Consider the following 22,314-nt stretch of genomic DNA (forward strand, 5'->3'; position numbering starts at 1 on the left):
AGTATACATTTTAACAACTTTTATTCAATCCATATTACATACATTTCTCAATTCCTGCCTTCTCTTAAATTTTATTCCTCCTCCTGAGCACTATTCTGCACGTATTATTCTCACAAATTCCATCTATTTCTATGTAATTTGCTCCTTCCCTTCTATAAATATCCCACTTCCAGTTCTTTCATTTCTTTTACAACATTCTATACTTCAGTTATAAATGAATGAGCTTTTCATTTCATTTTTCTAGTAACTGTTTTTATTTGATAGGCAATAGCATTAAAAACTTAGCAAAGCCTTACTGTGTCTGGGCAATTCGATTTTATATTCCAGCTCAGAAGAGTATTTTTTTTAGTTACAGTGATTTGTTCCCTGAGCATGTCTGAAAAAGTATTCTCTAGGGAGTTTTTTTTTAAATCTGACAATTAGGAACATTTAAAAAATCATGTTTCCAATTACTTGTATGTTTTCCATCACTCCTCCAGCATCTGCTAATCTCCTGAGGGGGAAAAATCTCTGACGTGTGCTTGGGTATAAAAATACCTATGCAAACACTTGCAAGCAAAATCCTAAGCCTTTTGGACTTTGTTGCACACTTGGCAACTGTACACATGTCCTTCCCATTGATCCTTTGTAAAATGCTTTTCCATTCTCTCTCCTCCCAAACTTCTCTAATTTCCTCCGAATTTATTCTTATAGTTATTATGCAGAATTTTACGTGCCCTACTAATTATCTTTTTTTAACAGCAGCTTCTGTTTTAGACTCATTTAAAAACACTGTCAGAGCTGGTCTTTCATTTAAAAATCCCCTTTGCCTACACTTTTATCATCAATCCCTGGTAAGGAAAGCAGTCTTAAACCTGCAGTCCAAGCTTCTGCTAAGCAACATCCCACTCTGTTACTTTCCCCCCTCTAGTTATTTGCTCCCAAAACCTAGCTCCCATGATGCTTTAGAACAGATTGTAATTGTAACTTTTGTAAATGTTCTCCTTTAAATTACAGCCCCTTCTTGCTTACTTTCTATACCGTTACTTGCAGTCATCCCACTTTGGCAAAATTAATCCCATGTTGGCTTAGTTCTTAGACTAACTTGTTTACTTTATAAATATAATGTTCTTTCTGTTGCTGTTATTCTCCTTAAGAACCAGTTTCCAAAATCCTTGTCCCCTTTACTTCTTGACCACCACCCCTTTTCATCACCATCCCTTCCCATTTTGAGATATAACCTTCTGCTTGTGTTATTTTTATGAGCCTTAATTGTGTGGCTGTAAAATATTCCTTCCAATCAAATAATTTTAAACCACCTTATTCTACCAAGATCATGAACTTAATCCACTAAACTCTTGCCCGCTTATTCGCACAGATAAATCCCTTCAACTCTTCATTAATTATGGTCTTTAACGTTTCCTCTGATTGATAAAAAATATGTCTGGCCTATATATAAAACTAAACTACAATATTTTCATAGTCATAGCAAAACACCTTAATCATAATGGCAACCTCCTCCCCTCTTGTATGTTACTATCACTATCCAAAATCAAGAGCTTCCACCTTCAAAGCCTTTTTATCATCTTTTGTTTAGCCTCTTCCCACATATCCTTAGCTGTCATAACATGATTCTTAATACTTCATCTAATCACAGCCCAATAAATCAGGGTGTTGCTTAATCAATTCATTCCTAGTCTACTGCAATAGACCTATCAGGCCCTAAGGAACTATTTAACTGTAGCCTCCAAATAGATTTCATGCCTCATGAATGGAGACTAGCAACAGTCATCCCTCTGCACAAAGCTGGGCCATCTACAGACCCTTGAAACTACAGACCCATACATCTCACTAGTCTAATATGCAAAGTCATGGAAATGAATAATAATGACATAGGAAACCTCCAGCCACTGGACCCAACTCGGTTTGGTTTCATCAAGGGCAGGTCATGCCTACTCAACCTGATGGACTTCTTCAAGAAGGTCACCAAAGTAATGGATGAGGGCAAAATAGTTCACACTACCTACTTTGACCTGGCCACAGCATTCGATACAATACTTCAAACCCTTATATCAAACGTGGAGAGCCAGCTGGCTCACAGACAGGACTCAGGAAGTTAGAAATGGGGAGTACACCTCTACAGAGAGGCCAGACACAAGTAGAATCCTTCAGGGATCAGTCCTTTGACTGCTCCTTTTTGGCATTTACTTCTCTGAAGTCAGGGCCAATGTCAATGAACTCTGGCTGACAAAATTTGCAAATTAGGACCCACCCCATAATCCCCAACACAAATGTTCTCCAAAAACGGCAGACACATACAAACATATGGTATCAGAGCCATGGATTTAAACTAAATGCCAAGAAATACATAACAATATGCTATAGAAAGTCACCCACCGCTGGTAACTATCCTACTGACTACACACCCCTAAGAGTTGATTCAGCTGTCAGGGCTGGGGACACACTTTGCCAGTAATCTAGCCTTTGACTATCATGTGTCTACAAGACTGAGGGAATCATTCTGTATTGTGCAACTTATAAATAATTGTATGACATTTAGGTCAAATGAAGTAATTGTTCCACTGTATTTTGCATTCATCTTACTTATTGAGTAAAATACCCCCTTTGGCATGTACCTAACCAGTCATATCCCACAACTGGAACATTGTCAGAAGTTCCTCAGTAGAAGAATACACGGTGTAAGACATCCTATGCAGATTGCCTCAAGGCCCAATCCCTGTATTCTATCTCTGACAGGTTGTTGAGGGGAGATCTCTGCTTGGCATAAAGGCATTGTAGAACCCCACTCTGATGGACCTCCTGCTTATCTGCAAAACAAACAGCAGCAGAATTACCCATTCTAAAGACTTAAATCTTGCCTGTGGTATAAACAGGATGTTCTGGAAAAGGCTCCCCATCCATGCGAAGCAGAGTTCCTCCCTAACCCAATTCAAGTGTAATTTGGATAACTGGATGGGGAACAGGAAATTCATCCTTGGTTTGGCACCTATGTCTCTAATGGACATAGGCAGTCTGCAAATGGTTCATTTCCCAAACCCCTACTTGTAAATGTTTCCTTTTCCAAGCCCCTGCTTACACTTATCAAGGGTACCAGAACTTGTGAGAGATTTGGGATGCATGGCTAGGCTTAAAAAGGCCCTTGTGGTCATTAGCCTAGAACATGTATATGAACTTATGAACCTATAATACTCAAAAAGGATGTCTGTGAATAAAACTACATTTTCTTGATTACAACAGTTACATCCTTGAATTTGTGAGCCCCTTACTTTCTTTGCTAATAGCTATAAATATAAAACAAATAAGGGGAAGAGAGGACACCCGTGCCTTCTTTCTGTTTCAAATACAGCGTATCAGAGTAAAAACATAACCCACTATCCTTACTTCCAAGGCTTCATAAATCCTCCTAATTAACCCTATTATTCTGGGTACCTATTATTTTAGCGAATGCAATGAATTGAGAATGCTGTTTAGTCGAACATCATTACTTGAAATGGCAAAATACCTAAAGCACGGAACAGCAATTTTTTTTCCTAAGGGAAAAAAAAATCACTGGGCCGTTTTTGGGACTCCACTCCATTTCCTCCACCGTGGTGTGATCTCGGAGTTGATACATTTTAGTAGGGGGGTGTAGGGGGCAAAGCCCCCACTTTATTTTGTGTTTTTATTTTTTCTTTATGGATCAGCGATTTTTTTTTTTCCCCTGGGGAAAAAAACGCTGATCCATGTGTTCAACAGTTTGGATTTTCAGGTATTGCTGGTGTAAGCTATGGAACCTTGCTGGCTAGGCTTACATAGGTCCTTGGGCTGATAGCCTAGTACCTACCTATGAACCTATGATTATACAGCGTTCGCAATTCAGTACATTCACTTATATAATATAGACCTATTATTCTATCAGGTACAGTAAATGCTGCAAATGCCCTATTCATACAATTCAAACTCTTTCTGTGCATCAGGACTCACCAACAGCAGCTTTTTTACATAAGGTTTCCCTCTGGATCATCACTGTTCTATTAGTGCTGCTAAAGGGTAGAATCTCCTCCACAAAATCACACTGGTTTATAGATGATCAATTTTTGGCAACACCTTTGCCATTCTCACAGCTAGTAAACAGATCAACACTATATACTCATTCTTTAAAACTGAAATGGGTCTAATATGAAGCTAGGTCTTAAGGGTCACTACCCTCTTTGGGTAATGCAGCCACCACAGCTTTTTTCCAATATGTAGATGCCCCCACCCCACCCATCCACCTTTTAGAATATTCTTAAATAAAGTTTTCCAGAAGTTTATCATTTTCTTCTCTCCCAGCACCCAAACTTCCACAGTAATACATTTTGTTCCAGTAAACGTCTGTGATAATTGGTTATATAACACCATTTTTTATCTCATATCTTCCTGTCTTGGCTATTAATTGTTGAGCCTCATCTTGCTCAAACCTTGACATACGCAAGTCTTCCATAAATATTTCATTGGTGCCTTTTTTAAGCTTCCACATTCCTTTTTTTTATACACATCATAAAATTTCCAAAATATTAATGCCTCAATAGGATCTGTGGTTATTTTTCTTGTTACAGGCTCCTTAATTTGGCAACAACTCTTTCTGCTTTCTGTTGCCTAAGGTATTGTGCTAAAAGTTTTTGTGCACTGAAGTTATTAAAAAGAAGTTATGTCTAACCATAACGTTCCATGTGAATTGTTCATCTCGCCTTTGTTCTTACACACAGGTTCGGAGCCGATCCTCGGCTCCGAGGTGGCCGCATCACAAGCTCTGCATCTAAGAGAAGCTCAAGACTCAGTGTGTATCCCATGATCCTCCCTGCTATCCCTCAGATCTAGTTTGCAAGAAACTATTTCGCTCCAATACCAAGTGCGTCTAATGCCTACGCAATCACACATCAAACCATGAGACATTAGAACAACAACACATATATGTGTAAAGATGGAATGTCACCTAGCAATGACAGGATATTGTAAGTCATTTAGGAATAGACCAATCAAACCCTAGTCATACCAGTTCTTCCAGAACGTGGTGGGGGAAGGAGGGAGGGAATGTAAGAACAAAGGCGAGATGAACAATGCACATGGAACATTATGGTAAGACATAACTTCTTTATGTGACATTGTTCAATCTTGCCGTTTGTTCTTACACACGGGAAGCGTCCCTAGCTCTGTAACCCTAGGTGACTCACGGAAGAACGTTCCTGAGCACAGTGGAACCAAAGGAAGTCCTGTCTTTAGAGGCCTTGTCCACCTTGTAATGTGTGATAAATGTATGAGGCTTTGCCCACGTTGCTGCTGCACAAATAGTGTCCAACGGTAAGCGAGCCGCATGGGCTAAGGAAGCAGAAATGGCCCTAGTAGAATGAGTCTTAGGCTTGAAAGGAAGTGGTTGATTAGCAGCTGAATGAACAAAATTGATGCACTCCAATAGCCACTTAGATAAGGTACCCTTTGAAACCGGCATGCCTTTCCTACTGTCTGCGAATGACACAAATAGCTGATCAGATTTCCTGCAAGCTTTAGTTCTGTCTAGGTAAAATCTCAGTTGCCTATGTACATCCAATTTGTGTAACATATATTCCAATTTATTTGAATGGTTTTTGAAAAGTGTAGGGAGTTCTATAGATTGGTTAATATTTAACACCGAACATACTTTGGGGAGAAATGACAGGTTTGTGCGTAAGGAAACTCTGTCTGGATGGAAAATCGTGTAAGGTGGTCTCACTGACAAGGCTTGAAGCTCCGAAATTCTTCAAGATGAGGTAACAGCAATAAGAAAAAGGGTCTTCCATGACAAAAACTTCAGTGGACATGATGAAGCAGGTTCGAAGGGTGCTAGCATAAGCTGGGACATCATCAAGTTTAGGTTCCATGGGAAAACTGGTTCTCGAATGGGTGGGCGAATGTGGAAAGTACCCTTCATGAAGGCCTTACAAAGCCTGTGGGACATAATAGAGGACCCACCTTCACCTACATGGAAGTTAGATATGGCCGCTAACCGTACTCTTATGGTGGATGTAGAAGCCCCTTCATGAAAAAGAATGGATAATAATTCCAATATTTTGTGTATCGGGGCTACCAGAGGATCAATACCGTGATTTGATGCTCAACACACAAAGCACTTCCATTTGCTCCTGTATAGCTTTCTGGTGGAGGCTTTATGAGAAGAAATTAGAATGTGTTGTACTGCAGAAGACAAAAGGTTCGACCTGGCTAAACAGGGAAGCGGAGCAGCCAAGCTGTCAATTTGAGGGATTGAAGGGATGGATGAGGAACTCCCGATGAGTGAGTCAATAGGTCTGGCACTGGATCCAGAATCCAAGGTTCCTCTATCTGATTGGATCGAAGGAAGGGAAACCAGATCTGTCGAGGCCAGAACGGTGCTATCAGGATGATCATCCTTTCCAGGTCCCTGGCTTTCTGAAGAAATTTGGGTATCAAAGGAACAGGGGGAAATGCGTACAGGAGAACCGGGGCCAATCGTGCACTAGAGCGTCCCTGGGGACACTCCCCGGAGGGGGAAGTAGGGCAAAGTAGCTTCTGCATTTGGCATTCAAAGGGGATGCAAATAGATCGCAGCAAGGCTGGCCCCATCTGTGGAAAATCTTTTCCACCACTTGAATTTTCAGGGACCACTCATGTAGTAACAGGATGGCTCTGCTCAGCCCGTCTGCAATGACGTTGGATGACCCCGGGATGTGCGTAGCTATCAGAAAGCGACCCGTGGACGCAGCCCATTGCCAAATTCTCAGGGTCTCTCTGCATAATGGGTAAGATCTGGTTCCGCCTTGTTTGTTTATGTACCAGACCACTGACATAGTGTCCGTCTGAATTGCTATTGTTCTCAGAGGCAAAGATTCGTGAAAGTGTTGCAATGCCAGAAACACTGCTCTCAACTCCAGGACAGTGATGTGCAGACTGTACTCTGTTTTGGACCATTCTCCTTGGACTGTTGCCCCCTGAAAAAGCCCCCCCCCCACCCCATCAGGGAAGCGTCCGTGGTTATGGTGGCTGTAGGGCTGGGCAGGACAAAGGGGCGACCTATCGTCAGATCTTGACTGTCCATCCACCATTGAAGATCCCGCTTGCAAGACTCTGTGATCAATATGTTGTGTGACAAAGGGAGTTTCTGGAATGACCACTGCACGAAGAGCAGCCACTGTAGGACCCTCATGTGCATTCTGCCCAGAGGAACTGCAATAAGAGAAGCTGCCATCATGCCTAGGACTTTCAACATTTGCGCGGCAGGGGCTTTTCTGCTCTGCAGGAGAATAGCGATCTGATCCCTGAGAGATGACACCCTTATCAGGGGAAGCTTTATCACCGTTGCTGTTGTATCCAACTCTGCCCCTATAAATGAGACACGCTGTGAGGGCAATAAGGTAGACTTTTCGAAGTTGATTGAGAGTCCTAAATGGGAACAGAGGCTGAGTGTGTAGTCCTTGGCTTGTACAAGACGATGCTCGGTGGTGGCGGTAAGGAGCCAGTCGTCTAGATACGGAAACACCCGGAATCCTAGCTGTCTCAGGTGAGACGCTACTACTGCCATGCATTTGAACACCCTGGGGGCTGAGGTGAGACCAAAGGGCAGCGCTCTAAATTGGAAATGATGGGCCCCCAGCTGGAAGCGCAGGTATTCTCTGGATGCTCTGGCCATTTTGATGTGGTAGTATGCGTCCTGGAGATCTATCGAGCACATCCAGTCGTACTTCTGTATAAAGGGAAGGATCGATTGTAGTGTGACCATCCGGAACTTTTCCTTCCTCACGAAGGAGTTGAGTTTGCCGAGATCCAATATTGGTCTCCAGTCCCCTGTCTGTTTTGGAACTAAAAAGAACTTTGAGTAAGTTCCGGACCCCCTCTGGTCTGCCAGGACTGGTTGGATGACACTTTTTTGGAGCAGCTTTGCAATTTCTAAGGCTGCTGGATCTCGCAGATGGGGTGGAACATCTGGAAATCTCTTTTGTGCAGGGGGAATGGACATAAAGGGAATGTTGTATCCTCTGGTTACTATGCTTTGTACCCAAGAATCTGAGGTAAGGTTTAGCCAGGCCTCTGGGTACAAAGCCAAGCGACCCCCGACTGCCTCCAGAGTAGGACAGTCGGGCCTCCAGTCAGGAGTGCTGAAAAGGCTTCCCAGGGACAGTATCCCTGTCACCCTGATGCTGCGGACCTCCTCTGCCACCTGGGCGGCATCTTCCATTCCCCCCCCCCTCTGGAGGGGGCATTACTCTGTGTGGCCTGGTAAGATCCCCGAGTCTTACGGAACCACATTTTTCCGCCTCTTTGCCCTTTGGGTATGGTCTAGTCGGAGCGGAAAAACGGACCCCTACAGCAGACAGGGTCTTACCTTCTATCTCGCACCGAGTGAGAGTCTCCTTCACTTTGGGCCCAAACAAGGTGGCACCATCAAAGGGGGCGTTGGCAAAGGAAGACTTAAAGGCTTCCGCAAAGGAGCACAGCCGCATCCAGGATTGTCTACGTAGAGCAATCGCTGAGGCTGCAGCCCTACTCGAACCCTCGGCCGCATACGAGATGAGCCTCATGGACGAGTTGACTATTGAAGTGAGGGTGTTTAGCTGTGCTGTCACTTTGTCCGAGACAGCAGCATCTGTGTTATCCTGGAGGGTATCTCCCAGCTCTTTAATGAGATCCCTCTGAAGTCGCGAAAATGCATCAGGTAGTTCAGCGAACAGATGGAAAAGGTCGCTGAGCTAAAAACGCACTTCCCATACCTGTCCATAGTCCTAGAATCCTAATTAGGAGGATGGACAGAGGAAGATGCTTCAGACATTTCCTTTTTCGTGGCTGCCGCTACCACAATAGCATCGACTGGAACTCCTTTGGTAAGACAAGTCTTGTCCTGGGGGGCGGTAATGTACATGTTCGGTCTCCGAGGCACTGGTTCCACTGTGTCTGGTGTCTCCCAGGCCCTTCGAGTTATCAGGTCCATTAGCTCGTCGAAGAGCGGGGTCACCCAGGAGGTAGAAGGTTGAGCCCCAAACGCCTTCAGCAACACTGATTCATCTTCAGTGGGGGCAAGTGACTGCCAATCACCCCTCTGCCTTAAGATCTCCAGGATGTCAGCAAACGAGACATCCTCAGAGGGGGAACGTGGGGACCCCTCTGCCTCATCTAAATCAGTGTCAGATGTTAGAGATTCCTGCGGGGAATCAATGTGCCTCCTCTTACACAATCTTTTCCTCGGTACCTCATCAGAGGGGGGCATCTGGTGAAGCCTCCGCTGAGGTGTTGGGACTCTACGCTTGGAAGGGATTGCGGGTACAGAAGTAGAACGTGGCCCTTTAGGGGAAGGAGAAGATGACTCGGATGAAATAGATGTCTTCTCAGACAAGACCTTCTCCTCATAAGATCGAAAGCCCCCGACCCTTGGGCCGAGGATTCCTCCAGATCCGAAGAACTGGGAAGCCTCCCCGACACCGGAACCAGGGGCTCCAACCCAGAGGATGGAGCTGAACTGATCTGCGCCGAGGCCCCGAGGGGGAGAGTCGGGACCGAAAATTCGGTATGGCTCTCGGCCCCAGAACCAAGGAGAGACCGTCGGCTCCGCGACTCCTCGATAGGCTCCGAAGGAGTCGAAGTCAGCGGTGCCGATCGCACAGTGGAAGGCTTCGACACCGAGGGTTTCACTATCATCGGTTCGTCTTCTCCTGGCTCCGAAGACTGGATAGGTCTCGAAGGAGGATCCGTCGGAGACACAGGGAGGGCTTACAGTTTAGACACCAATTGGGACGAAACCGCAATTAGCTTGGACAGAGCCGTGTTCTCCATAAGCTTCTGTACGACACGGTCCACATCAGTTTCAGATAAAGGCCTGGAAGAACGGGTCGAAGGGGTCGAAGATGGCACCGATCGAAGAATCGATGGTGGAGGCAGCTCCGACACCGGTTCCAAGACCTGGGGTTCGATCAAAGGTAATCGTTTGATGCTCGGTCCAGAGGTCTGTGGAACCGGTGAACGAACTCTGGAAGAGGTGCTCGAAGCAGAGGACCTGGGCTCCGACACCTTCTAAGACCTAGAAGTTTGGTCAGCCTTCTTCAAGGCTTCTAAAAAGTCTGGCTTGATTAAGCCTCTGTCTATCAGCTTCCTGCGCCCTCTCCATCATGACCATTCCACTAAAGGAATGACAGATAGAGCAGTCTTCCTGCAAGTGGAGAGGGCCAAGAGAGTAGATGCAGGAAGCATGATTGTCGGTGATGGACATTTTTTGTCCACACTGACACCTCTTAAATCCAGATTTTGCTTTTTCCGACATGTCCAACAACAGATAAACAATTCACACACAATCTACTGTAAGAATGTATAAAGGAATAGAAACACTGCACACAAAGTTAAATGCAAATCCAACTAGTAGTAACTATCTAATTTAAACTACTAACAAACTACTGTTAGAGCCCTGACAGGAAAATTGCAGAAAACACACACACACACACACTCTATACTATAATACTATACAGCAATATAACAACTCTTATGAAAAGATGAGAAAATAGAAAAAAATTTCTACTGGCCCAAGCTCTCTTGACGCGATCTTGTTGCAGCGGCAAACTAGATCTGAGGGATAGCAGGGAGGATCATGGGATACACACCAAGTCTCGAGCTTCTCTTAGATGCAGAGTTTGTGATGCGGCCGAATGCTCCGAACCCGTGTGTAAGAACAAATGGCGAGATTGAACAATGTCATATAAAATAGTTATTTATCACTAACTTTTGTAAACTATTGCATATTATCCAAAATACTCTATTTTCCCTTTAACCCTTTGCAGTTGTTCCACTTCTTGTTCTGTAAGATCTCCCTTAGTCTGCAATACTTTAACCTTTGCCAACCTTTCTTAATTCATATTGTTTTACTCCCAGATATATTTCTGTATTAATTCTACCATGTTCTTTTTTTAACCACTAGTATTAAAATATCACTTAAGACATAGGCACACATATTAATAGAAAAAAAACATATTAACATTGTTTCCATTTACACACATTATGCATTACGTTTTCTTTCTGACTTTCAGTCCACCATTACATAAATCGTTCAATTCCTGACTTTCCTTAAACTTCATTCATCCTCCTAAACACTATTCTGCATGTACTGTTCCACAAATTCCACTTATTTCTATGTAATTTTCTCATTCTAGTTTCTAAAGACATTCTTCCAGATATGCTATCCATTTTACAGTAACCAGTACATCAAATATAGTTGGTTTAGATTTTGATTAAAATTTTCTAGTAATTGCCTTTTTTTTGCAGTCAACAGAACTAAACTTAATAAGGCTTTACTATGCCCCGAGAGTTCAAATCCTGTGTCACAGCTCAAAAGAATAATTTTATTAATTACATTTGCTCCCCCAATATTTCTGACAGAGCACGGTCTATGGAAATTTTACTATCTTCCAACTTATTACACTCCCAAAAAACATGTTCCCGGTTACCTCTTCCTTCCCTAGCATAAGGCCAAAATTTGCTACTATCTATATGACGAAAAATTCCTTGAAGTCTGATTACGGTATAAAAATACCTATGCAAACACTTCCAAGCAAAAATTCTAAACCTTCTGGAGCATACCTGGGAGCCACACATATGTCCTTCCATTGCTCCCTTGTAAATTAGTTTTCCAGTATCTCTCCTCCCAATCTTTTCTAACCTCATCTGATTGATTCTTAAAGCTTTCATGCAGTATTTTATATGTCCTAATTGCCCTCCTTTTAACAGCAGTTTCTGTTCCACCTTTGAATAAAACTCTACCACAGCACGTCATTCATTTAGGACCCTCTATCCCTTTCTTTTCGCATATACTATGATATCATTCCCCAGTAAGAAAGGCAGTCTCTTACTTGAGGTCCAAACTTCTCTGTGGGCTCATCCTACTCTTTTACCTTTCCCACTCTAGTCATTTGCTCTCAGTTTACTGGTTCCTTTGCCAGTTCTCCCCAGTAAATTCTAGTCCCCTCTTGTCTATTTTCTGTATCTCTACTTGAAATTATCCCTATTGGCAAACTCTCCTTTCTACAAGCACGTGTTGGCTTAGTTCTTACAATACTTTCTACAACTTGATGAATATATTCATCTGTATGATTTTTCATAAGGACAGGGTATCTTATGGTGGTTACTATTCTCCTTAAAGATCCCACTCTCTCTTTATTTCTTGAACCCCTCCACCCCTTAATCATCCCTTAATGGAAGTGTGTCAAAGCTTTTGATTAAATTTGCATGCTCATAACAAAATTTCTATCCAGTCTACACCAGTTCTTGTACATTGTGGAATAACATTGTAACTTCTGTCTCAAATTTCTACTACTAATGAATTATTTTCCATATCAAACACTCTCATATATTTCTTTACAAATTCACCCTCTTTTGTTGTAATTTCCCTTCTTGGTCCCAAATATATCCCCACTATTGTAAAACAGGTTCCAATCCCAACCCATAAATATTCCCTCCTGATAGCTGATTTCTCCCAAAATTCTCTTAAGCTCCCTAATAGTTTTAAGTGGAGCACAAATACATATCAGCATAATCATGCTCTCTTGCCAATAACCCCTTACTACCTACCACAAACCTATTGTTCGCTTCCCCCTTTTATCACTATTGGAGACCCTCTATCAATCAGTATTATTACTCCACTTTTCTTTTGTTCCTGATATTTTACTGAATGTCCACCCTGAAAAGCCCTTTCTTTGTCAAATTCACATATTTATAGCTGTCCAACTGCATTTCCTGCAATATTGCTATTTCCACCCTACACCTCTATATAATTCAATGCTCTTTTTTTCTATACATATAAGGGCATTTATATTCCATGGTATTATGTACACAGTAGCTACAATAATTGAAAAAAAAAGAAGTTGTGTACTCGCCATAATGCTCCATCCGAGTTGCTGTTCTTAGTCTCCAACCTGTGGGTTCCCGGATCTGGCACGGATCTGACTTGGCCGCATATCTAGCAACTGATCCGAGCTCAAAGATCCTCCCTTACCCATAATGCCCATCTCCTTCCTCCCTTCTGATTGAGTTTGCTGCCCAACTAACTTCTTCACCTGACCCATCACTTTATCTCCAAACTAGGTGTCTGCATAAGCAAAAGGAAGAGAATAAGAGGCATGCAGGAGGTGACCACATGCTCTACTAATCAAACCACCACACACTCTATGAAAGGCAGGGGAAGGAGGAAGGGACAGCTGAAGACAAATAAAGAACAACAACTCAGATGGAGCATTATGGTGAGTACATAACTTTTTTATCTGAAGTTGTTGTCTTCATTTGGTCTTCAACCTGTGGGACAGAGTCTCCAGCTACTAAACTCCTGGGATGCCCTCATGGACGGATATTCTTAAGCACAGCAAAGCCAAAGGATGCCTTGTTCTTGGATATGATGTCCAACTTACGAGAGATGAAGGTATGAGATGAAGCCCAAGCAACCACAGAGCAGATATCTAATGAAACTCTGGACCAAAAGGCTGCTGAAGTAGCCCTAGATCTGTTGAAATGTGCCTTCACATGACCTGGCGGGAATATACCCCTAGCAGAATATGCCTGAATAATACACTGGGAAATCCAATGGGCAATACTGACCTTAGATACTGGTTTTCCTAAAAATGGTTTAGAGTAGGAACTGAAGAGTTGGTCAGACTTACGAAAAGATTTAGTCCTGTGCAGGTAGAAATGTAACCGTCTTTGCACATCCAATAAATGCAAATTGTATTCTCCTTTGTTTTGAAAATTTGGAGAGACAACTGGGAGATTAATCACCTGATTAATGTTGGACTCTGAAGTTACCTTACAAGAAAGAATGGATTAGTACACAAAGACACCGTGTCCTTATGAAACATCATATAAGGAGGCTTGACTGATGACGCTTGAAGTTCCAAAACTCTCCTGGCAGACGTAATAGCAACCAAGAAAGCAGTCTTCCAGGACAAAAACTGTAGATCCACATAGACTGCGGGCTCAAAGGGGGGTGAAACTAAAGCTTACAGAACTAACATAAGATCCCATTGGTGGTGTTGGGTCCTTCACCGGGGGCCAAAGAAGAAAAATGCCTTTGAGGAAAGCCTTGCAAAGTTTTGAAGATGCTAAAGAAGCCACATTAAAAATCACAGCCAGTTGGACCTTGACCATAGAAAAACTGGCACCTTGCTGAAAGATCTTAGCTAAAAATTCCAAAACTGCAGAAACCAGGGAGGGATCTAGGGTACGCTGCAAAGCCCAAATCAAAAAATGCCTCCATTTGCTGGAGCGCACCTTTCTGGTGGAAGACTTATGAGCCACCACCAGTATCCTTCTGACAGATGAAGATAGGCCAAGAGTCCTGGCTATGAGGGGAACTGGAGCATCCAAGCAGTGAGCTTCAAACTGTCCAGGTCTGGATGGAGAATCTCTGAGGGATGAGGGATGAGAGATGAGATCCGGAACTGGATCCAACGTCCATGGTGGAGCCAACACATGAGACCACAGAGAGGGAAACCAGACTTGGTGAGTCCAGAATGGGGCAATGAGAATAACTTAGCTCCCCAGCCTGTGAGCTTTCTAAAGAAATTTTGGTATTAAGGGAAGAGGAGGATAAGCATACAGAAGACCGGGAGGCCAAGCATGAATCACAGCGTCTCTGGGGCATCCCCCGGTGGGGGTTCAGAGCAAAAATCTCGCTGCATTACACACTGGAAGGAGAAATGAAGAGATTGCAGAAAGGCTGACCCCACTTGCGAAAGATCTGTTCTGCTACTGAAGGACTCAGAGACCACTCGTAAGGCACCAGAATAGAACGGGTGAACCTGTCCGCTAGAATGTTGGAACATCTCCGGATTTTGTGCGTTGCCACCAGAAAATGGTCGGTGGAGACTGCCCACTGCCACACTCTCATGGCTTCGCCACATAGGGGATAAGACCTGGTTCCCTACTGCTTGTTGATATACAAATCACAGAGATATTGTTTGCCTAGACAGCCATCGTTCCTGGGGGAAGATGGGCATGGAGAGCATGCAACACTAGAAGCACTGCCCTCATCTCCAGGACACTGATATGCAATCTGGTCTCTTAGGGGAACCACATGCCTTAGACTGTCCTTCCTGAGCAGTGCCTCCCCACCCTAGCAGGAAGGTGTCTGTAGTCACCATGGCCATGGGGAAAGGTGAATGAAAAGGAAGACCCTGAACAAGGTCTGAAAAATGAATCCACCACAGAAGAGTCTCCCTTGCACACTCGAGAGATTCGAACAGGGTGAGTCAATGGGAGATCTAACGTGGACCATTGGACATGAGGGTCCACTGAATAACCCACATGTGAAAATGCCCAGTAGGCAAGAGAGTGATCACAGCCACCATGGATCACTATCCCCTTAATACCATTTCCGCTGTCGGTGACTGAGTTTGGAGAATGCAAAGAACATGTAGCTTCGGAGACTGTATCTTATCTGGAGTAAGAAAAAGTACAGTTTTGTACCTACCATAAATGTAGATGTTCGAAGATCCACATTGCTGCAGTCCTTTCTTATGGGTAGTCCGCTGTCCTCGGTCGGCCCGAATACCAAAGTATTAGGCTGACGTCGGTCATGGGCGCCTAGATCTGATATCAGAGCGTCAGGGTATAAAGGCGCATGACCGACGTCATATCCTCAGTCTTTTCTTGCCCCAGATGTCAGAAGGCCAAACCAGAAAGGCCACAGCCAAAAACAGAATACCTCCCAAAAACATGCCCAACAACAACCATCACCTAAAGCATAGCACCAAGTCAAACTACAGTGGGGAAGGAGGGAGGGTAAATTGGACTGCAGCAATGTGGATCTTCGAACATCTACATTTATGGTAGGTACAAAACTGTACTATGTTCTTCATCTCACATTGCTGCAGTCCTTACTTATGGGTAGAATCCCAAAGCAACAGGAAAGGGAGGATGGTAAAATCATAAAGCATTAGGGGCTAAAATGCCCTGTAAAATAGCAGTGGCAAATCCAGCCCTAGACTTAGAATAAAGAGGAAGGTGGTAATGTTTAGAAAAGGTATGCACTGAACTCCAAGTAGCTGCCTCCAAAATGTCTTTTGTAGCTACCCCCCTTAGAAAGACCGTAGAAGTAGCAGTAGCCCTAGTGGAATGAGGCCTGATCCCAGCAGGAATCTCCTTACCATGATGGGAATAGCAGAAAGAAATACAAAACCCAATCCATTTAGAAATAGTTTGTTTTGAAACAGGTTTACCCTGTGAACCCAAAGCAAAAGAAACAAACAATTGCTGAGACTGTCTGAACTCCTTGGTTCTGCTCAAATAATAACGCAACTGCCTGTGAATATCCAAAGTATGCAAAATTTTCTCCCCTTTATTTTGGGGGCTTGCATAAAAAGTAGGCAAATGAATAGTTTGATTTAAGGCCACACTAGAAACCACTTTAGGCATAAAGGAAGGGTTAGTACGCAAAGATACCCTATCCTTATGAAAAATCAGGAAAGGCTCCACTGCCATGAGGGCCTGTAATTCAGAAACCCTTCTTGCAGAGGTAATGGCCAACAAAAAAGCAGTTTTCCATGACAAATACTTTAACTCGGCAGTAGCTGCAGGCTCAAAAGGTTGTAGAGTAAGTTTTTCCAACACAAAATTGAGATCCCAAGCAGGAGTAGGAGCTCTACGGGGGTCTTATATTCTTTGCCCCTCTAAGAAATTGCTTAAACCAAGGATGAGAGAATAAAGGAGGGTCACAATCATAGTGAGCAGAAATGGCTGCAGCATGGACCTTTATTGAGGAGAAAGACAAACCCTTGTCCAATAACTCAGTAAGATATTGAAGAGCAACACTTAAATCAGGTTTGGAGACATCAAAGTCCTTTCCTTTGCTCCAAATAAAAATCTCCTCCATTTATCAGCGTAAACCTTCCTGGTACTAGGCCTCCTGGCCTCCAAAATAACATTCAAAACTTGTTGTGGAAGCTGAGACCCTCCAGAGTCTAAAACAGAATATGCCAGGCTGTTAGATGCAGAGACTGAATCTTGACATTGAGGAAGTGACTGTCCTCTTGAGACAAAGGTGCGGAATCAAAGGCAGAGGCCATGGAGGTTCTCGTACTAAACTCCTCAGTAGTGGGTACCAGTGTTGTCGAGGCCAATCCGGTGCTATCAAAATCATGGTTGGCTTGTCTTGTCTGGCCTTCAAAAGTACCTTGGGAAGAAGAGGCAGAGGTGGAAAGGCATATACATGCAGATTGTTCCAACTGAATGATAGAGCGTCCACCTTCCAAGCTGTGTGATGAAACATTTTTGTGCAAAACTTTGGCAACTGGTAATTTAGTGGAGAAGCGAACAGATCTATGTCTGGAGTTCCCCATAACACTGTCAACTGTTGAAATACATGAGGATCCAATTTCCACTCGTGAGGATCCACTATTTGTCTGCTCAATACATCTGCTAAGGAGTTCTGTGCTCCTGGTAGAAACCTTGCCTGAAGATTGAGGTGTAGATTGAGAGCAGTTTCCCACAGAATCATCGCTTGCCTGCAAAGAGGGTAAGAATGGGTTCCCCTGCTTGTTGATGTACCACATGACAGTAGTGTTGTCTGTTTGAATCAACACCTGCCCTGGGTGAAGTAAATCTTTGAAAGCCATCAATGCAAACTGGACTGCTAACATTTCCTTCAAGTTGATATGCAAATGTTGGAGTTTGACAGGCCACGTGTTTTGCACCCATTTTCCATTGAGGTGTGCTCCCCAAGCCTTGTCCGAGGCATCTGTCGTTAGAATCTGTCTCCTCTTTGGCCGGGTCACAGCGAGTCCCTTGTTTAAGTTACATTCCTGAGTCCTCCACAACAAATCCTTCTGTATGCAAGGTATTATCTGAATGACAGTGTCTAGATCTTGGCAGTGCTGTGTCCATACATTTTGAGATACCATTGAAGCTTCCTCATATGCAATTTGGCATTGGGAAGCACCAGAATACAAGATGCCATGAACCCCAAGGCTTGAAGGACTGTCCTTGCAGTCAGCCTGGACCGTAGAGACATTTGATGGAAATAAAGAGATAGGCTTCTTTGTTTGTCCGGGGTCAAAAAGGCCATCTGGGAAGCTGTATTCAGTCTCACACCCAGAAAGCACATGTCCTGAGAGGGTACTAGACTGGACTTTGTTTCGTTCACAGAATACCCTAGGCATCTTAACACTGCCATCACATACTGTAGATGATGAAGAAGTTCATCCTTTTCTTGTGCAATAATCAGGCAGTCGTCCAAATAAGGATAAATCTGTATTCCTCTTAGTCTGAGAAATGCTATCACTGGAGCCAGAACCTTTGTGAACACTCTGGGCGCAGTAGATAAGCCAAAGGGCAATGCAGAGAACTGATAATGTAAATTTCCAGCCCGAAAACGCAGGTACCTCCTGCAACTGGGCCTGATAGGAACATGAAGGTAAGCCTCTTTGAGATCCAGAGTAACCATCCAGTGATCTTTTCCCAACAGAGGTAAAAGTTGTTGTAAAGTCAGCATCTTGAACTTTGGAATGTCCAGGTAAGTGTTGAGGATAGATAAATCCAAAATTGGTCTCCACGTGTTCCCTTTCTTCGGAACTAGAAACAGGCGAGAATAAAATCCTAGGCCCATTTCTGACAGAGGAACTGGCTGTATAGCTCCTATTTGAAGAAGTAAAGAAATTTGTCTGTGAGCCTCTATCCTTTGCCGAGGAGGGACGTCTGGCATGCCTTTGAAAGGAGGCATGGTATGGAAATAGAACTTGTAACCTCGGTTTATAATGTCCAATACCCATTTGTCCTGGGTGACTAAATGCCAATTTTGCTTGAAAAGAGCCAACTTTCCTCCCAAAGGAGCTGCCAGGCAAGAAGAATCTGGCAGCTGAAAATGCAGGTCATTGGGCCTGTTTACGAAAGGACTGGCCCCTGCCCTCACCAGCAGATTGAGCAGGCGAACTCCATTGTCTCGGCCTGAAGGTACTCTGAGCTCTGCCCCTACCACGCCTAGATCTACCCCTAGACTGAGAATCAGAAGAAGGGTACGTCCACCCCTTAGTAGGCCAATTTCTACTAAACTTTGGAGGCTGTACCTGCAAAAAATCTTTAACAGTCTGCATAGACTTAGCCTTGTCTTCCATTTTCTTTAAGACTGACTCCACAGGAGGACCAAACAAAACTTCAGACTGTAAAGGGGCATCCAGAATTCTAGACTTAACATGCTCAGACAAATTCTGATCCTTAAGCCAGGCGTGCCTACGAATAACTGAACCAGTGGCAGCCACCCTAGAAGAAGCCTGTAAAGCATCAAAACCACATTGCAAAGAGTGCTTACCCACCTGTTCAGAAACGTGCACTAAATCCTGCAATTCTTTACACTCTATGCCCTCTGCCAAAGCATCCACTTTAGATCTTAGCTGAGAAAGGAGGAAATTCTGATACTTCAACATATGAAACTGGCAGTTCAAAGCTCTCATTGCTAAAGTAGAAGAGGTATACACCTTCTTACCCCATCTATCCAAAGCTCTAGCTTCCTTATCCAGAGGAACCGGATTCTTAACAACAGAGGCTCTAACACCCTTAGGCCCCTGACTAATAGTTTCTGGGTCCGCCCTAGGACTCTTATACAGATATTTATGAGCCTCAGGCACCCTGTAATACCTGTCTGGTTTAACTGGGGCAGGAGGCACAGAATCTGGATTAAGGGAAGCTTCCGAGAAAACATCTGAAACTACATCCAAAACCGGAGGTATAGCTAAGGGTCTATGCTGTGGTAAAAACAAGAACTCCCTAAGTCTCTTCCGTGAATCAGAGTAATCCTGTCCCTCCCACTTAAAATGCTCCCTCATGGAATGCAGAGTTTCTGAAAATGAAAAATCCTCTGGAGGAGAAGCAGAAGGAGTGGAATCCTCTGCATCAGAATCAGAATAAGGAGGGAAATCTTGCATGTCTTCAGCAGAAGACTCTGAATCATCTGAGGCCTGCTCCAAACTTTCCAACTCTGGCTCCATCCTGGGCCTCTTATCAGGAGGGGGCATAGAACCTCTAATTAAAGTAATCAAATCCTCTGCCATTTTAAGCATGTGCTTTTAGGCACAGACCCTGAAGAACCAGAACTGACACCAGAGGAAGGCAAGACAGACCTGCCCTTAGAAGGAGCCTTAGAAACAGTAGCAGAAGGCCTAACCACCTTAGGCATAGAAGGGAGAATAGTAACCTGAGAGGCCCCTTCAGCCTGACCTGCCTCCTGAGAGGCCACATCCTGTAAAATCAAAGTTTCCCCCTGGGACTCAACAGAAACTTCAGCCGGATCCACCTGTTCAGCTGTAGCTTCTAAAGGTCCGGCATCCGAAACGGACGAATCATCCTGCCTAGGCTTTAAAGATTTGTCTTTGCGCTTCTTAGTAGAAGCAGGCGTTGGAACATCCGACGGCATATTATAATTACACCTCTTGCCAAAGACTAACCTAGCGCAATCTAACCTCCGTTTTATAGTGCGCTTATTAAACCTAGCACAAAACCGACACCCGACTACGCCGTGCTCGTCCCAAACAAGGAATACAAAGCGAGTGGTAATCCCTATGCGGTATCTGTTTCCCACAAGAAATACAATTATTCACTTTTTCTGACATCCGGTAAGTAACTGAGGCAAGAAAAACAAAAATATTCCCCAACGGGGTACTTAGCCCAACTTGGTATCGGTCTGAAACTCCGAAAACGAAAAATTTCAGAACGCCGAACGGCACTTGCAACGCTGCTTCTGCATCGGACCATGCGGCAAAAAAGACTGAGGATATGACGTCGGTCATGCGCCTTTATACCCTGACGCTCTGATGTCAGATCTAGGCGCCCATGACCGACGTCAGCCTAATACTTTGGTATTCGGGCCGACCGAGGACAGCGGACTACCCATAAGAAAGGACTGCAGCAATGTGAGATGAAGAACATCCTTTGGTTTGAACTGTGTCCGGCCGAGCCCCAATGAAGTCTAATGTTTGTACTGAGACCACTGAGAACATGCTGAGATTGATGGTACTATCCAATTGCTGGGATAGGAGAAGAAAGGAATCCCTCGCTTGACAGAACTGGTGCCTGGAAGGGGCAGCGAGGAGCCAATCATCCAGGTAAGGGAAGACCTGTATGCCCTGAAATCTCAGGTGAGCAGCTACTACTGACATCACTTTAGTGAACACCCTTGGGGCTGTGGCGAGACCAAAGGGAAGTGCTCTGAACTGGTAATGGTTAGCTCCCAGCCAGAAGCGGAGAAAACTTTTGAGAGCACCTGTCCATCTTGATGTCATAGTACACATCCTGGAGGTTGATCAAGCACATCAAGTCATACTCCATAGAAAGGGCAGGATAGACTGAAGGGTGACCATCCTGAACATCCATCTTGGCCACTGACAGGGTCAAGAAGGAGAAATCCAAAATGGGTCTTAGGTTCCTCATCTTCTTTGGCACCAAAAAGAACCTGGAATAAATGCCTAATACGGAGTTGTCTGGGGGGGGGGGGATGGGTTGGATGACTCGCTTTCTTGGCAGCTTTGCATTTTCCAGTGCTGCAACCTCCCTGTGCACTGGGGGAACTTCTGGGAGGTGTTTGGGTGATGGATGTGACTCAAGAAAGGGGACGGAATAGCCTCTGGATATAATTTGCAACACCCAGCAATCTTCAGTGATGGACTCCCACGCCGTTAGATGTAGCGAGAGACAACCTCCAACTGCCTCCAGAGATTAGTAGACGGGAAATCCTTCAGGGTTGTTGCATGGGTCTCTCTGAGAAAGGCTCTCGAGACCCGTGATTTCTCAACCCCCTCTGCCTCTAGGGTATCATCTATCAAATCCCCCTCTGCCCCTGGGGGAAGGTGAGTTCTGAGTGTCCTGGGGAAAATTCTGAGATTTCTGGAACCACATCTTCTTGGTCCAACGCTGATTCCTAGAGAAGGATCATTGAGGGGCCAAAAAGCGGATCCCGACAGCAGACAGTCTGCCTGTCCTTCTCCGTCTGACCTAAGGTGTCAAGTACTAACTTCCCAAAAAGGGAGGAACCGTCGTATGGGGCATTCATAAAAGACACCTTAAAGGGTTGCGAAAATGCACAAAGTCAGAGCCAGGCGTGTCACCTGATGGCAACACCAGTACCAGCAGCTCTAGTGGCGCCCTCAGTCACATGGGAGATGAGACGCATAAAGGTGTTGGCAACTGATTTCAGGGTGACCATACGAGCAGAAAATACCTTCTTGTCCTCCGCCAACATGGACCCAAGGGTTGACTCAGCGATCTCTTTCACCTGGTCTCGCTGCAGCCAAATCACATGTGCCATATAATTCAGTGCCCATACAGAGGTCACTGAAA

The 22,314-nt window shown here is 44.3% G+C and overlaps 1 protein-coding gene across 1 annotated transcript in view; it reads right to left on the reverse strand.

Annotated features, from left to right (window-relative positions):
• The window catches only part of CPAMD8 (C3 and PZP like alpha-2-macroglobulin domain containing 8), a 7,231,600-nt gene that overhangs the window by 3,026,524 nt on the left and 4,182,762 nt on the right, over positions 1–22,314 (reverse strand). The window lies entirely within an intron of this gene.

Source organism: Protopterus annectens, chromosome 13.part0 (genome assembly GCF_019279795.1).
Source record: "Protopterus annectens isolate FY-2018-M chromosome 13.part0, PAN1.0, whole genome shotgun sequence".
NCBI lineage: Eukaryota > Metazoa > Chordata > Ceratodontiformes > Protopteridae > Protopterus > Protopterus annectens.